Source organism: Mustela lutreola, chromosome 9 (assembly GCF_030435805.1).
Source record: "Mustela lutreola isolate mMusLut2 chromosome 9, mMusLut2.pri, whole genome shotgun sequence".
NCBI lineage: Eukaryota > Metazoa > Chordata > Mammalia > Carnivora > Mustelidae > Mustela > Mustela lutreola.
In genome coordinates, this window is record NC_081298.1 from 70,783,430 (window position 1) to 70,801,818 (window position 18,389).

Sequence of the window (18,389 nt, forward strand, 5' to 3'; positions counted from 1 at the left end):
TAAACTGGCAGGGATGGGAGTGAGCCTTATTCTTCAAACCTCAGTTTTCCTAAACATAGTATTTATGCTTCAGTCTTCCACACATCCCTAGGGACCCAACTTTGAAATCCAAAAAATAGGAAGAGTATTTATGGTATTTTTTCTTTCCGCTCCCCTCTCATATCCCTGATCATTTCCTTGGGAGAAGCACCAGGAAAACAGAGTGAAAGAATGAATGAATGAATGAATATTTAAGACATTTTAGTTTACCAGGGAGTTAAACAGGGGATGAAATAGGGTTTTAGAGGGGGCACATGGGTGGCTCAGTGGGTTAAGCCTCTTCCTTCGGCTCAGGTCATGATCTCAGTGTCCTGGGATCTAACCCCACATCTGGCTCTCTGTTCAGCAGGGAGCCTGCTTCCCCACCCCCCCTTCCGCCTCTGCTTGCCTCTTTGCGTACTTGTGATATCTGTCTCTCTGTGCCAAATAAATAAATGAAATCTTAAAAAAAAAAATAGGGTTTTAGAGGAGTGGCTCATAACTCTGACTAGCTTCCTGGAGCAGTTGATAGCCAAATGCAAATGACGGTTCTCCATTGTGCGGGTTTCCTAGGGCTGTCCTAACAAAGTACTACAGATTGAATAGCTTAAGAGAACAAACATGTATTGCCTCACTGTTCTAGAGGATAGACATCCAAAATGAAAGTGTCAGTAGGACCATACACCCTCTAAGCCTATAGGACATTCTTATATCTTCCTAGCTTCTGGTTATTTGCTGGAAATTTTTGGTGTTTCTTGGCTTATAGCTGAATAACTATGAAGGCTGCCTTCATGATAACATGGCATTCTGCCTGTGTGTATCTCATGACTGTTTTCTTATAAGGATACCAATCATATTGGATTAGGAGCCCATGCTACTTCAGCAGGACCTCATCTTAATTATATCCGCATTGACACCATTTCCAAATAAATTCACATTCTGAAGTGCTAGGGGTTAAGATTTCAGCAAATTTTGGGGGGGGGGGGAGACAGAATTCAATTCTTAACACCTGGAGAGGGACAGGGGTAAGCCCTGGATGTGGTTAAGTCTCCTTGGGTAGAATGCACATGTATAAACTCATGTAGTTATAAAACATTTCTCCTTCTGCCACCAAAGGGGACTGCATAGGGATGGCATAGGATGAGTCAGTAGGGTGGGTAGCCCCAAGGCTTCATGGGAAAAAGGATAGGAGGCTATGGGATCTGGGTGATACAAAGGGAATCAAAGACAATAGTTAGACTGTGAAAAGGAAGATGATCCCTAGCGGAAGATGGAACAAGCAGGAAACAAAGAATGCAAAGAAATTAGTTTGTGTCGATTCCCAGGTATGATTCTAAATTGAAATGCTTGAAAAGTGATATTATTAGTTAGAATGGCAGGAAAAGAGAAGCCCAAGCAGACACTTCTTGTTGTTTGTGTCTATGTTAGTTACAGAAACATTTCCTGGAGTGTGCTCTTGGGAACTCAGGGAATGGTGCAAAGAAACCTCTAGCCTTCCTGGAAAGTATTAACGGAAGAATTTTTTTCCTATGGCGAAAGTCAAAGATTTGTGCCTATGTGCTCCACATGGAATCCTCCCCTGCTAATTCTTGTGATCTCAACTCCTTGCTCAAGTGGCTTAAACCATTTGAAGTCTACTGTTTGGCTTCAATAATGGCTCTTGAGCCTTTCTTTTGATTTAACATACTTCTGTGTTAGCCAACACCCACATTTTGTTCCATTTGGTTTAGCTATTTTAAAATGTCACTGCACACTTTCCAACTGACTGCTTGCTATCTTGTGAGCAAAACTTGCCCATGACTAAAGGCAGATTTCACACTGACTGCTTCATGTAGCAATTTGGGCAAGGTTGGAGTGATATTGTCTATTCCATGAGTATAATAAGTACTTTCAAATTTATTCAATCTTTCAATAATTACTTGAGTGTCTACTACATGTCTTAAGATTAAATATTCTGACTTTCTAAGGAATTAGTCATCTGGCTTAGAAAATTTAAATATGTGACATCTTTGAGTGTTCATTTAAAATATTTTTGTCTTAGAGTTTCTTTAACTCCAAACTAACCCTTTTATTTTCTTTTTTAAAAATTTAACAGAGATAATATAAAGATTTGCTCTACATTAGAAGTAAAATTTCCTCTTCTACACTCATTGCTGAGAAAAATATCATGCCGGGACCTTAGACTAATGAAGAAAATCTGTTTCCTGGTTCAGAGAACTTGTTCTTGTCATAGAGATGGCTTTCTCGCTTTAGAGAAACCACCAACACAAGTTTGCTTTGTTTTATTTTTAAAGAGGGGCATGAGATGATTCTCAAAAACATTATGTTGAGCAAAAGAAGCCAGACACAAAAGAGTATATTTATGAAATTGTAGAAGACTCAAAACCAATCTACAGTGACAAAAGGCAGACCAATGGTAGCCTGGGGCAAGGTTTGGGAAAGAACTGAGTACAGAGAGGCTGGGGTGGGGAGGATGTTTTGTGAGAATGGAAGTGTTCTGTATCATGACTGGCAGTGGTTACACAGAAATATACATTTGTCAAAGCTCATCAAACTATATGTTTATTTTATATGTAAATTATACCTCAGTAAAACTGATTTAAAAGCAAGAATGTAAATGCAATATGGAGCTAGTTTCTGAATGTACAGAAATTCTCAAGGAATGGTATAATTCAAAAACTTTTAGTAAGTGTATAGAGTTATACAATCACAACAAGAATCCAATTTTAGAATACTTCCAGCACCCCAGTAAAAGCCCTCATACCCATTTGCAGTCAGTCTGCCTTGGAGCATATATTTTATTGTGACTTTTGGGAAAGTGGACTAAAGGAGTACTTTAAGTTAACTGAGCACATTTATCAGAGACTCCATAGAAAACTTTAGCCTTAGTGAGCTTGGCTTTGGAAGGGGCCTCACTATGGTGTCTCAGGGGCCTGCTGGAGGAAGGTTCTTCATTTGTGCTTTATTTCTTTATTTTTTAAAGTTTTTATTTGAATTCTAGTTAGTTAGCATACAATGTTATATTAGTTTCAGGTGTACAATTTAGTGATTTAACACTTCCATTCAAAACCCAGTGCTCATCACAAGTGCACTCCTTAATCCCTATCACCTATTTAACCCATGGTCCCATCCATCTCCACTCTGGTAACCCTCAGTTTGTTCTCTATAGTTAAGAGTCTAGTGGGTTTTGTTGTTGTTGTTGTTTGTTTGTTTGTTTGTCTCTTTGTTTGGTTTGTCTCTCTTGCTGTATGGCTCTCTTCCCCTTGTCTTGTTTTGCTTCTTAAACTCTACGTATTAGTGAACTCATATGTTGTCTTTCTCTGACTTATTTCACTTAGTGTTATATTCTTTAGTTCCATTCATGTCATTGCAAATGGCAAGATTTCATTCTTTTTTATGGCTTAATAATATTTCATTACATATATAATATATCTAATATTCTAATTTTATATATTTATATATTATGTATATGTAATGAATTTATATATGAATTAGTATATTATATATAATATATACTATAAAAATATATATAATATAGACCACATTTTCTTTATCCATTCATCAATTCATCAATGGATAGACACTTGGGCTGCTTCCATATCTTGGCTATTGTAAATAATGCTGCTATAAACATCAGAGTGCATGTATCCCTTTGAATTAGTGTTTTTGTATTATTTGAATTGATAATCAGGGGTGCGATTTCGGGATCATAGGGTAGATCTATATTTCAATTTTGAGAAGCCTCCATACAGTTTTCCACAGTTGACTGCACCAGTTTGCATTCCCACCAACAGTACACAAGGATTCTTTTTCTCTACATCCTCACCAACACCCGTTGTTTCTTGTGTTGTTGATTTTAGCCATTCTGACAAGTGTGAGGTGATATCTCATTGTAGTTTTGGTTTGCATTTCCCTGATGATGAGTGATGTTGAACATTTTTTCATGTGTGTATTAGCCATTTGGATGTCTTCTTAGAGGAAATATCTGTTCATGTCTTCTGCTTGTTTTTTAATTGGATTATTTGTTTTTTGGGGGTGTTGAGTTTTATAAATTCTTTATAGATTTTGGATATTAAAGAAATGTCATTGGATATTGCATTTGCAAATATCTTTTACCATTCCCTAGATTATTTTTTAGTCTCCTTGATTGTTTCCTTCAATGTGCAGAAGCTTTTTATTTTTATGTAGTCCGATAGTTTATTTTTACTTTTATTTACCTTGTCTCAGGAGACATATCTAGAAAAAATATGCCACTACTGATGTCAAAGAAGTTACTGACTGTGTTCTTTTTCAAGATTTTTACTATTTCATGTATCACATTTAGGTCTTTCATCCATTTTGAATTTACTTTTGTGTATTGTATAATAACGTGGTCCAGTTTCATTCTTTTGTAGGTTTCTGTCCAGTTTTCCCAATACCATTTGTTGGAGAGATATTCCTTTTTCCATTGGCTGTTCTTTCCTGATTTGTCAAAGATTAATTGATCATATAGTTGTGGGTTTATTTCTGGGTCTTCCATTCTTTTCTATTGATCTTGTTTTTGTGCGAATACCATACTCTTTTGATTTACTTCAACTTTGTACTCCCAATCCATGAACATAGAATTCTTTTTCTTTTTAAGATTTTATTTATTTATTTTAGAGTGAGAGAGCAAAAGAGAGAGCAGAGAGCACAAGCAGAGAGAGGGAGAGATGGGGAGGGAAAAGCAGATTTCCCGTTGAGCAGTGAACCTGACACAGGGCTTGATCCCAGGACCTGGAGATCATGACCTGAGCTGATAGCAGATGCTTAACTCACTGAGTCACCCAAGTGCCCCAAGCATGGGATTCTTTCCATTTTTTTTTTTTTTTTTTTCCATCAGTGTTCTATAGTTTTCAGAGTACATGTCTTTCACCTCTTTGGTTAGGTTGATTCCTAGGTATCTTATTATTTTTGGTACAATGTAAATGGGATTCTTTTCTTTTCTTTTTTTAAAAGATTTTATTTATTTATTTATTTGACAGACAGAGATCACAAGAAGGCAGAGAGGCAGGCAGAGAGAGAGGAGGAAGCAGGCTTCCCGCCGAGCAGAGAGCCCGATGCAGGGCTCAATCCCAGGACCCCAGAATCATGACCCGAGCTGAAGGCAGAGGCTTTAACCCACTGAGCCACCCAGGCACCCCTGGGATTGTTTTCTTAATTTCTTTCTGCTGATTCCTTATTACCGTATAGAAATGCAACAGATTTCTGTATACTGGTTTTGTATCCTGCAACTTTATTGCATTTGTTTATCAGTTCTAGCAGTATTTTGGTGGAGTCTTTTGGGTTTTCTATATATAGTATCATGTCATTTACTAATAGTGAAATTTTTACTTCATCCTTACTGATTTGGAGGCCTTTTATTTCTTCTTGTTGTCTGTTTGCTGTGGCTAAGACTTCCAGTACTATGTTGAATAAAAAATGGTGAGAGTGGACATCCTGCCTTGTTCTAGACCTTAGGGGAAAAGCTCTCAGTTTTTTCCCATTAAGGATGATGTTCACTGTGGGTTTTTCATATATGGCTTTTCATATATTGAGATATATTCCCTCTAAACCTATTTTGTTGAAGTTTTTATCATGCATGGATGTTGTACTTTGTGAAATGCTTTTTCTGTGTCTATTGAAATGATTGTATGTTTCTTATCCATTCTTTTATTGATTTGATGTATCACATTAATGGATTTGCAAATATCAAAGCACCCTTGCAGCCTAGGAATAAATCCCCTTGATTGTGGTGAATAATTTTTTTTTTTTTTTACTGTATTGTTGGATTTGGTTTACTAATACTTTGTCAAGGAGTTTTACATCTATGTTAATCAGAGATCCTGACCTGTAATTCTCTTTTTTTGTGTGTTGTTTTTATCTGGTGGTGGTATCAGGGTCATGCTGGCTTCAGAGAATGAATTTGCAAATTTTCCTTCCTTTCTATTTTTTTGAATAACTTGAGAAGAGTCATTGTTAATTATTTTTTAAATGTTTTAGTAGAATTTACTTATGAAGCCATCTGGTCCTGGACTTTTGTTTGTTGGGAGTTTTTGGTTATTGATTCAGTTTCTTCACTGGTGATTGGCCTGTTCAAAATTTCTATTTCTTTCTGTTTCATTTTTGACAGATTACATGTTTCTGGGAATTTACTTATTTCTTCTAGGTTGTCCAATTCATTGGCATATACATTTTCTTAATATTCTCTTATAACTCTTTGTGCTTCTGTGGTGTTGGTTGTTATTTTTCTCTCATCTGCGATTTTATTTGAGTCCTTTCTCTTTTTCTTGACAAGTCTGGCTAGGTGTTTATCAGTTTTATTGATTTTTTTTTTTTTTCAGAAAAACAGCTTCTGGTTTCATTTATCTGTTCTATTGTTAAGTTTCTATATCATTTATTGCTGCTCTAATCTTTATTATTTCCTTCCTTCTGTGGGTTTTATGTTTTGTTTGTTGTTCTCTTTCTAGCTTCTTTGGGTATAAAGTTAGATTGTTTATTTGAGACTTGTCTTGTCTCTTGAGGTAGGCCTGTACTGCTACAATCTTCCCTCTTAGAATAGCTTTTGCTGCATCCCAAAGATTTTGGACCATTGTGTCTTCACTTTCATTTGTCTCCATGTATTTTTTTTATTTCCCCTTTGAATTCTTGGTTGACCCATTTATTATTTAGTAACATGTTATTTAGTCTTCATGTATTTGTATTCTTTGCAGACTTTTCTCTTGAGATTGATTTCTATTTTCATACCACTATGGTTGGAAAAGATACATATGATTTCAGTCTTCTTGAATTTATCAATTATTTTGTGGCCTAACATGTGATCTATCTGGAAAATATTGTGAATATATATTCTCAATTCCCTTGAGTATATACCTTGGAGTAGAACTGCTGAGACATAATTACTATGAAACTTCCCTTTCAGAACCAATTTTGCTGCATCCCAAAGATTTTGAACCATTGTGTTTTCTTTTTCATTTGTTTCCTTGTACTTTTTTATTTCTTCTTTTATTTTTTCCCATTCATTGTCTAGTAGAATGTTATTTAATCGCTATGTATTTATGATCTTTTCAGATTTTTTCTTATGATTAACTTCTAGTTTCATAGTGTCATGGTTAGAAAAGATAGATGGTATGACTTTAGTCTTGAATTTGTTGAAGCTTGTTTTGTGGACTAATATGTGATCTATTCTGAAGAATGTTTCATGTGCACTTGAATAGAATGTGTATTCTGCCATTTTAAGATGGAATGTTCCAGTGTGTCATTCAAAGTTATTGTTTCCTTATTGATTTTCTGTTTAGATTATCTGTCCATTGATGTTAGTGGACTGTTAAAGTTCCCTACTATTTTTGCATTATTATATATTAGTTCCTTTATGTTTGTTATTAACTTTTTTATGTATTTCAGTGCTCCCACATTCACTGCACAAATACTTACAAATGTTCTATCTTCTTGTTGGATTATTTATCATTAGATAGCGTCTGTCTTTGTCTCTTGTTACAGACTTTTTTAAAAAGTCTATTTTCTTTGATATAAATATTGCTACTCTAGCTTTCTTTTGACATCCATTTGCATGATAAGTGTTTCTCCATCCCCTCACTTTCACTCTGCAGATGTCCTTAGGTCTAAAATGAATCCATCAAGGCACATGGGTGTCTCAATCAGTTAAGCATCCGCCTTTGGCTCAGGTCATGCTCCCAGAATCCTGGGAGAGGATTGAGCAGGGGGCCTGCTTCTCTTCCTTCTGCCCCTCCATCCCAACTCATGCTCTCTCTCTCCCTCTCTCAAATAAATAAATAAAAACAAATAAAACGAGTCTCTTGTGACAGCATATAGATAGGTCTCTCTTTTTTTGTTGTTGTTGTTATCTATTCTGTCACCTAATGTCTTTTTTTAAAAATAGATTTTATTTATTCATTTGACAGAGAGAAATCACAACTAGGCAGAGAGGCAGGCATAGAGAGAGGGGGAAGCAGGCTCCCTGCTGAGCAGAGAGCCCGATGTGGGACTCGATCCCAGAACCCTGAGATCATGACCTGAGCTGAAGGCAGAGGCTTAACCGATCCCAGAACCCTGAGATTATGACCTGAGCTGAAGGCAGAGACTTAACCCACTGAGCCACCCAGGTGCCCACCTTATGTCTTTTGATTGTAGCATTTAGTCTGTTTACATTCAAAGTAATTATTGATAGATATATAGTTATTGTCATTTTATTATTTGTTGGTTTTTTTTCTTTTTGAAGATTTTCTCAAATCCCTTCTTGTCCTCCTTTCATGGTTTGCTGACTTTCCTTAAAGATTATATTTGGATTTCTTTCTCTTTATTCTTTCATATTTATTAGTGGGTTTTTATATATGGCTACCATTAGGTTTGTGTATAACCTTTTCTGCATATAGCAGTCTATATTAAGTTGATGGTAATTTAGGTTTGAACCCATTTTTTACTCCTCTCTTCCTCATGTCTTAGTATATGCTTCTACATTTTACATCCTCTTATTTCATGAGTTCCTTGACTTTTTTTTTTTTTTTAAAGAAACATTCATTTTTACTGCTTTTGTGTTTCCTACCTTTAGATTTCCACTTTTGGTTTCTTCTTTCCATTCAGAATCCCCTTTAATATTTCTTAAAGGGCTGGTTTAGTGGTCATAAACTTCTTTAGTTTTTGTTTGTTAGGGAAAGCTTTATCCCTCCTTATCTTCTGAATGATAGCCTTTCTGGTTAGAATATTCTTGCCAGCAGATTTTTCCCATTCAGTACTTTGAATACATCATACCCCTCCCTTCTGGCTTGGAACGTTTCTGCTGAAAAATCCCCTGCTAGTCTTATGAGTTTTCCCTTGTAAGTTACTACCTTATTTTGTTTTGCTGTGTTAAAATCTTTTTCTTTATCACTATATGTCTTCATGTGAATCTGCTTTTTTGATTTAGATAGGTGATCTCTTCCTATTGGATCTGGCTATCTGTTTCCTTACTCAGATTAAGGAAGTTTTCAGTCATTATTGCTTCAAATTTTCTGCCCCCTTTTCTCTTTTCTTCTTCTGGGACTTCTATAATAGGAATGTTATTACATTTGATGGAATGACTGAGTTCCCTAAATCTATTCTTATTTTGCATAATACTTTTTTCTCTCTTTTGTTCATCTTGATTAATTTCCATTACTCAGTCCTCTAGGTCACTAATTTGTTCCTCTGCTTTTTCCGTCCTGATGTTCATTCCACCAAGTGTGTTTCTCATTTTGTTTATTGAGCCCCTTTTCTCTTCTAAGTTGTTCCTTATCTCTGTGTTAAGGGTCTCACTCATGTTTCCTACTCTTCAAGGCCAGTGAGTATCCTTATGATCCTTACATTAAATTCTCTATTAGGCATGTCACTTATATCTGTTTTGCTTAGATCTCTGGCAGTGCCCTTGTCCTGTTCTTTGATTTTGAATGAATTTCTCTGTCTTTTAATTTTACCTAAGTCTCTGTGCCTGTTTCTCTCAGTTACAAAAGTCAACTGGGTCTTCTGCTCTTGAGGGTAATGGCCTTATGAAGAAAGGCCCTGTAGTACTGTGCTGTGTGGTGTCCCCTGTTACCCAGAGCCTGGGGCTTCTGGGAGGGTCTCCAGTGTGCTGCATGTGCTCTGCTTTTTCTGTCCTGGATGCTTAATGTTTCAGGCCAATTGTTTGAAGAGGCTCTTTCCCTGTGGTAGGTGCTGTTTTGTCCCTGGCCTGCATGTGGCATGTTTTAACTAAGCGTGTTCTAGTCTTATTGTGAAATGAGACCTGTTGCCACCACCACTGGAACTGAAGCTTCACAGAGCTCCAAGTCAGGAGACAAGGTGTTAAAAAGGGTTTGGCCTGGTCCTCTGAAGGAGGAGGCCTGCTGCTCCTGATACTGAGACAAATGTGATTGGTAAGGGTGGTTCCACTGGAGCACAGGGAGGGAGGGGGGTTTGATGTAAGCAAGTTAGATAGTTAGTTTCAGTGCTGTATTGGTTCCCATAGATGGCCCTGTACTTATGTTGAGAGGTAAGGGAAAGAAATGGTGTTGGCCATTTCCTTTGTTTCTGGAGGGGTCTGTGAACACTCTGGGACACACTTCAAGATGAGCAAATAACTGCTCCCTCTGTGCCTCAGGCACTCTTCAGATTGCTGTTTCTACACTGTATTGTCATGAGCTGTTTGCCTGCCTTCTGTCCAAGAGCAGCCCAATGTCCTCCGAGCCCTCTCAGAGCCAAACACACTGACTTTTAAAACTCTGAGCTCCAACAACTCATGAAATTCAGCCCCTCCTGCATTTTCCCTGTGTGGGCTCCTCTTTGTGGTAATCTGTCCCTCACCCTTCTCCATAGTTGCAGCTCCCTCTCTTCCAAGCAATGTCTCCACCCTTCTGACCTTCTTCAGTGTGGTCTCTTCTCTCCCTTTAGTTGTGAAGTTTGTTCTACCAGTCTTTGGGTCGATTTCTGGGGTATTTAGGATGATTTCATAGTTATCTAGTTGTATTCAAGGGCTGAGACGAGCCTCAGGTCTTCCTATTCTGCCACCATCTTCCCCTCTGTAGGCTTTAGTTCTTTTTGCAAATACAGTCCCAGGCTCATATTCTCTACTTACCTTCATGGACCTCAAACGGATAGGCAAAAGGAAGCCTGTGGATGTTTTTAGGAGCATCCTGCTGCCCTCTAAGCCCTGAGCTCTGCCCTTTACTCCAGTTGCCCCTGCCTGGCCCATCTGCTTCCCTTTTGTGCCCAGGCTGTTGTTAGGGCTCAAGTGTATAGCCTCTGCTCCTACCTATTGTCCAGGAGCAGGACCAGGAGGAAACTGTCCTGCTGGTCCTCTATTGCTGGAAGCAGTGACAAGAGCAGGACTGAATATCCTATGAGCAACACAAATAAGTGGAGAGGTCACAGGAATGATCATGGTAGACTTGGAATAAAAATTAGCCCCTTTTTGGACAACAATTATGTTTTATCTGAAAATGATGACACATTCAGAAATATATGGTAACACTGCAACCATAATCTGTGGAAATCAAGCATAAAAAGCAAAAAATAGGAGGGTGGATAACAACTTGAGCCTTTCTCCTCCATGCTTCCATACAAGGCCAAAGTTAAGGGAAGAGCTCAGGATTTACTTTTTATGTGCCTCCCTAGGACTCTACTAATGGAATTTAGCAATGAATGAAATAAACATAATTCATTCACACACAAGTGTTACAAATCTTAGAGTATGTGTTCTAGCTTCTTCACAGGAGAGGGTGAGCTGAGGTTGTCTGTAGCTGGTTTGCATTTTTGTAAACTGCACATCAGGCTATAAAATGAGTGTGTTTGAGAGCAATGTGGCAGCCTGGTCATCCCTGGACCACCACTGTTAGTATTACAGATATAGCTGTTTTGTGGCTGTGTTAAGTGTGCCAATAAGTTGCACAGGGGTTCCTGGGCTTAATAAGTTACTTATGTATACACTATCACACAGGGACTCCTGGCTTAATAAGTTACTTAGTAAACACTGTATGTTGGGTCAGTGCTCTAACGATGGCTGCATTATTGGCAGGGCCCAGTGCAAGATACAAATATGGCTCCCTTTGTTTATAAAGAAGGAAAATGGCCTTTTGTTTTTGTTTTTGTTTTTTGCTTTGTTTTGTTTTGGCTTTGGTTTTCATCTCTCTTGACATGATAAGGTATTTTCCTTTTTCTATTTAATGTGGTGTTTGTTTGACCATAATGATTCTCATAGGGCAAGTGCAAACCCACACAGACACCCAGGACCCCAACCCATAATTAGGTGCCTAAGGCACCTAATCAAGTCTGCTTGACCTTGATCCTCCCTGAGCCAATGCCCAGCCCTCAGAAGGAATGGGGGGCAGCAATGGCTGCTGGGTAGTGGAGGGAGAATGAACAACAGAGCTAGGGTAACTGGTAGGCAGCAGGAGGTGGGACTGCATGTGAGCTGAAGCTCCAAGCCCCTGGTGCACATTCCATTTTGTCAGTAGACTTCACTTACAAAACACAAATTCAAAGATCTAACTACTATTATTATTTTTAAAGTTTCTATTTATTTATTTGAGAAATAGGGAGAGAATGCTGGGGTAGGGATATAGGGAATGTGAGAGAGAATCTCAAGCAAGCTCAGAGCCTGACACGGGGCTTGATTTCATTACTCTGAGATCATGACCTGAACCAAAATCAAGAGTCAGAGATGCTTAACTGAGGGCCACCCAGGTGCTTCCAGAGATAAAATTATTAAAGATTTCAAGATGGCTACCACAGAGCACTAAACCTCAAGCAAGCCCCTTCTGAGCACTTAGTCCTGTGTGTGTCACACACTGGCTGTGAGTATGCAGATGGTATTCATTCTTTATTACTTCTGTCCAACCTCTCACTGGCAGAATTTGGACCCAAATGTGCCAGGAGCCCCTGTCATGAATGGCAAGCATAATGTTCTAGAAAGGAGTTGGATTGATAATGACTTTCCTTACTTGTTCCTTGGAAAACTCACTTTATGAATCTCATTATCCTTATCTATACAATGGACATGTCAATAGCTTCTTTTCAGAGATGTGAGGGCCAATAAAATAAGAAAAAAACACATATTTAAATTTACGTTTTTAAAAAAAATGTTTGAATCTCTGCCATTAAGCCAAGTACCTCAAATTGGGAGAAAAATTCTTTGTGCCCACATTCCCTAAGCCATTTTTGTGGGCAATGCCAGCCATGTGCAATATTTTGACTCAGTGATGTTTATCTTCCAGAACTCCTTTTTTATATATCCTTCCTTCCAACTCATTGCACACTCTTTCCCCCTGCTGCCTACTATCTCATTCAGCATCATTTTTACCTGGACTGCACTTCCCAGGTGGTTCACATTCTCCTGATTCTCACCAAAATGTACCTGTGTTGTATCTCATCTGCTTAAGGCTCCACAAATTCTTCAGAGAGATAATGTGATGATGTAATTTAAGCTAAATTTCCAACTCTCTAGTAGACTATAGACGTGGATGATATTTGCCTTTAAGCAAGTAACTTTAATGTCTTAATGCAAGAAGTAAGTCAGCTAGGAATTTCGTAACTCTTAGGGCCAGTGGTGGAGAGCTATGAATAGCTGAGGCTACTGAATAACAGAACTATGAATAAAGCCAGCCTGACTTTAGGGTAGAAGAGCCTTCATCCCAGGGAACAGCTGTAACATGAGGATCAGCATGAGTTGGCTGAGTACCTGGAAAGCGTCCCAGCCAGAAATATAATTTCCAGGCCCAGAAACTGAATTTGGCTCTCCAACAGGACTTGTTTGGTTGGCATTGCTTGCTTTTTCTTTTTAAAGGTTTTTTTTTTTTGTTTTTTTATTACTTGGATGCAAATGCAATTAACTGGGATCAGCCTCTCGGGTTCACTGGATGCCTCACTTTCCTTACTGTCTGAACACCTCCGTCTTGGCTGGGTCATTAGTCCACATCCTCATTTTAAAGATGAGAAATTGGTTTGTTTAAACGACAGGCCAAGACCAGAGGGCCTGGCCCCAAAAGGACTCTGCCTTTCTACTTTCGTTTCTTTGTCAGTACTTTACATGCTGGTCCAGGTGTGCCTTCATTCCAACAACCAGTACCTGGAGTCTACCTGACCTATGCATTAGTTTCCAAAGGACCTCTGTGAACTGGGAAGCTCTTAAAATAATGGAAATTTATTTTCTTACAGTTGAGGAAACTGGAAGTACAAAATCAAGGTGTCAGCATGGTTGGTTCATTCGGGAAGCGATAAGGGAGAAACTGCTCCATGCCTCTCCTAGCTTCAGCTTCTGGTGGACAGCTGGCAATTACTTCTTGGTGTTTCCTGGTTTGTACATGCTTCACTCCAACTTTTGCTTCTTCATATGGCATTCTCCCGTGTGTGTGTGTGTGTGTGTGTTCTCTTCTTATAAAGATACCCATCATTGGCTTAGGGCCCACCCTAAACCAGTACCCTCATCTTAACTGACTATATCTGTCTGCAGTGACTCTATTTCCAAAAAAGTCTCTGTTCTTAAGTCTAGTGAATATGAATTTTGGGGGGATATTGTGCAACCCAGTACTCCTGATCTAAAAAAAAAAAAAAAAAAAAAAAAAAACCAGAATGCCTAAGAATTTACAGCCTTCTAACTCCTTTTCAGGGAGGGAGGTACCCCCCACCTATACAGTTTGTAAGGCTAGTGGAAGATGAAAATGTAGCGCCCTTGTTAAAAATTTTTTTAAGTATCTCAAGATGGAGAGAATAGAGCACTAAACCAAGCTCAGGCCCTTCTGATTGAGGGGTCTTGTATGACTGCAGACTCCCATGAAGCTGGACCTGTCCTTGCTTCTGTTCTGACAACTCAGAGAGAACACTTGTGCTATCTCCACTGTCCCCTGAGGGCTCAAGCCAAAGTTCCTTTCTTTGATAAGGTACTCTTGTTTGGCTTCTCTCCCTTCTCAGCTTCACTTCCTCACTTGCCAGTTGGTTATTTACTTCCTAATAAATCCTTTTCATCCAAATCTCCATCTCAGGTCTACTTCTGCTAACTGAAGGTCAGACTGACAGAGATTGCTCTGCTCTAATTGGATGACCTTTGAAAAGACCATTGTTGAGGCAGAGTAGTCTTAATGTTGGAAAGGCTTGATCTCCACTTCTCCTTTCCATCTCAAGATAAACTTCCAAAGTAAATCTTCAAGATAACACCAGGTAACTTCTGGGAAGATAGAGTATATATACTTCATTTACTCTTCTCATTAAGTATAACTTAGAACCATTGACATTATGTACAAAACAAACATAAGAAGTCTAAGGGATAGAGAGGAGAAGGCAGACTAGCTTGCAATTTAGGATTTGAGGAATGACATGGTGGTGAATTCTTTGGATCCTTTCATTCTTTCTTTTTCTTTCTGTCTGTCTCTCTCCCTCCCTCCCTCCCTTCCTTCCTTTCAGTTCAGCCTCATACATTCCAGACTTAGAGCAGAAGCAGCTGAAAACCTGGAAATGCCAATGATAAAGAAAGAAGGAAAGAAAGAAAGAAAAGAAAAGAAAAGAAAAAGAAAGGAAGCTTTGTCAAAGTCTGTTCTTTCTAACCAAAGGCCCAGAAAAGGGACAGCCTATAACAGGAAGCTTGTATATATTAACTGCTGTACTTCGGCTTAAATACTACAAACAAACAAGTGTCCCCACTCCCACCTACTCCAGCAAAGTCTAAGTGGGAAGCCTAGATTTTCACCCTCACCAGTTATAAAGAAATTCTCCAGTCCCTTTTTCCAGCCAATGTTGGAGAAGTCTAGAGAAAAGCAAACCCCCGGAAACAAAAAATAAATGGCAGACTTAAACCCTAAGACACAACGTGCTGACACTTATCAAAAGAAACCTGGATCAATTAGTTAACTAGGGCCACTGTAACAAAATGCCATAAGGTAGGTGGCTTAAACAACAGGCATTTATTGCCTTACAGTTCTGGAGGCTAAAGGTCCAAGATTATGGTGTCAACAGGGCCCCACCCTCTCTGAAGGTAAAGGGAAGAATCTGTCCTAGGACTCCCTCCTAGCTTCTGATTGACAGGTCCTTGGCTCATAGCAGCATAACCCAAACTTCACATGGTGTTTTCCCTGTGACAGATATGTATCTGTCTCTAAATATTTAGAGACATATATAGCTGTCTCTAAATTTCTCCTTTCTATATGGACATCAGTCACATTAGGTTAGAGTCCCTCCCTACTCCAGTATGACTTCATCTTACCTAATTACATCTGTCACAGCCCTATTTGCAAAGAAGGTCACATTCTGAGGTCCTGGGGATCTCATGATTTTGGTGGGGGAGGGTCATAATTTAACCCATATCATTGGGGTAACCATATCAATTTCAGATAAAGTAGACTGCAAGGCAAGGAAAATTATTAGGGATAAAGAGAAGCATAACATAATAATAAAAGGGTCCATTCTCCAAGAAGACATAACAATCCTTAATGGGTATGTACCTAACAATGGAGCATCAAAATATGTGAGGTAGTGGATGGGGGATGGGTGAAATAGGTTATGGGGATTAAGGAGTGCACTCGTTGTGATGAGCACCAGGTGATGTATGGAATTGGTGAATTGTTTGCTGTATTGTACATCTGAAATTAATATGACTGTATGTTAACTATGCTGGAATTAAAATAAAAATGTATGTGAGGCCAGAATTGGTAGAACTGTGTAAGGAAACTGAGATATTATATGTTATTATAGTTGGGGATTTCAATACCCTGTTAGTATTGACACATCCAGCAGGCAGAAAATCAGTAAGGATAGAGTTGAACCAAACAACACCATCAATCAACTGGATCTATTTGACATTTATAGAATACTTCATCCAGCAGCAACAGAGTACACATTTGTTTGAAGCTCAGAATACTCACTAAGATAGACCACATTCTGGGATATAAAACATGCCTTAACAAATATAAGAGAATAGAAATCATACAAAGTATGGTCTTAGATCACAATGGCATCAGATTAGAAATCAACAACAGAAAGATGACTGGAAAAGAGCCCCAGATATTTGAAGATAAACAACACACTTCTAAATAACACATGGGCTAGAGAAGAAGTCCCAAGAGAAATTTTAAAATACCTTGAACTAAGTAAAAATGAAATATAACTTATCAAAATTTGTGGTATGTAGCAAAAGCAGTGTTTAGAAGGAAATTTACAGCACTGAGTGCATATATTAGAAGAGAAGAAAGAGCTAGAATTTATAATCCAAAGGATCTGAGAGCAAAGAAAATTATTAGCAACAAAGAGGGTCATTGTATCATAAAGGTGTCAATTCACCAAGAAGATGTAATAATTCTAAGTATGTTTGTACCAAACAACAGAGCTTCAAAGTATGTGAAGGAAAACTGACATAAATGAAAGGAGAAATAAATCTGTAATTATAGTTGGGAATTTTAATAACTTTTAGTCAACAATTGATAGAGCAACTAGACAGAGAATCAGCAAAAATTTAGAAGTACTCAACACCATCAACTAAGAAGATCTAATTGACATTCATTGGAAACTTCACAGAACAACAGCAGAATACACACATTCTTTTCAAGTGCCAACAATACATACACTAAGATAGATCACAGCCTTGGCTTGAAACAAACCTTCATAAACTCAAGGGAATTAAAACAATAGAGAGTGTGTTCCTCAACAATAGACTCAAACTGGGAATTAATAATAGGTAATAAGAAAATTTCCAAATACTTAGAAACCTAACAACATGCTTTTGGTTAAAAAGGAACTCTCAAGATAAATTTAAAAGTACACTAGGTTGAATGAAAATACAACTCAAAATTTGTGGGACACAGCTAAAGGCATGCTGAGAGGGAAATTTATGGTGCTAAATGCAAACATTAAAAAGATAAAATGCCGGGACGCCTGGGTGGCTCAGTGGGTTAAGCCACTGCCTTCGGCTCAGGTCATGATCCCAGCGTCCTGGGATCGAGTCCCACATCGGGCTCCTTGCTTGGCAGGGAGCCTGCTTCTCCCTCTGCCTCTGTCTGCCATTCTGTCCGCCTGTGCTCGCTCTCTCTCCCTCTCTCTCTGACAAATTAAAAAAATAAATAAATAAATAAAAAAATAAAAAGATAAAATGCCTCAGATCAACAATCTGAGCTCCTATCTCAAGAACCTGGAAAAAGAAGAACAAAATAAACCTGAAGCAAGTAGAAGGAAGGAAATAGTAAAGATCAGAGCAGAAATCAATGAAATTAAAATAGAAAAAAAAATCATTTTAAAAAAGAAACATTTAGGGGTAAATCCAACACCATATTCAGGACTTGTATACTGAAACTACAAAATGTTCCTAGTTTATTCTTCTTTCAAATTTTCTTAGGTACTCAGTTCCTTTCCTTTCATATACATTTTAGAATAAACACTTACGCATTGCTGGTGGGGATATAAAATAGCATTGCAGAAAAACAGTGTGGCAGTTTCTTAAAAGACTAAGCATGTAACCACCATGCAACCTAGCAGTTGTATCATAGGTATTTTTCTTAGGGGGATAGAAACTTACATTCACACAAAAATACATACAGGCGTGTTTATAGCAACTTTATTCATAGTAACCCCAAACTGGAAACAACCCAGATGTCCTCCAACAGAGGAAAGATTAAGTAAACTGTGGTACATCCATGGAATTCTATCTCACAATAAGAAAGAACAAAGTTTAGATACATTCAACAACTTGAATACATCTCCAGGGAGATATGCTGCGTGAAAAAAACCAATTCCAAAAGGTTACCAACTGCACGATTCCATTTATAGAACATTCTTGAGATGACAAAATTTAGAAATGGAGAACAAAATAGTGGTTGACCAAGGTTTAAAGAGTGTGTGCCTGTGGGGGGGAAGTAAGTGTGGTTATCTAAGTGCTCCACGAAGCATCC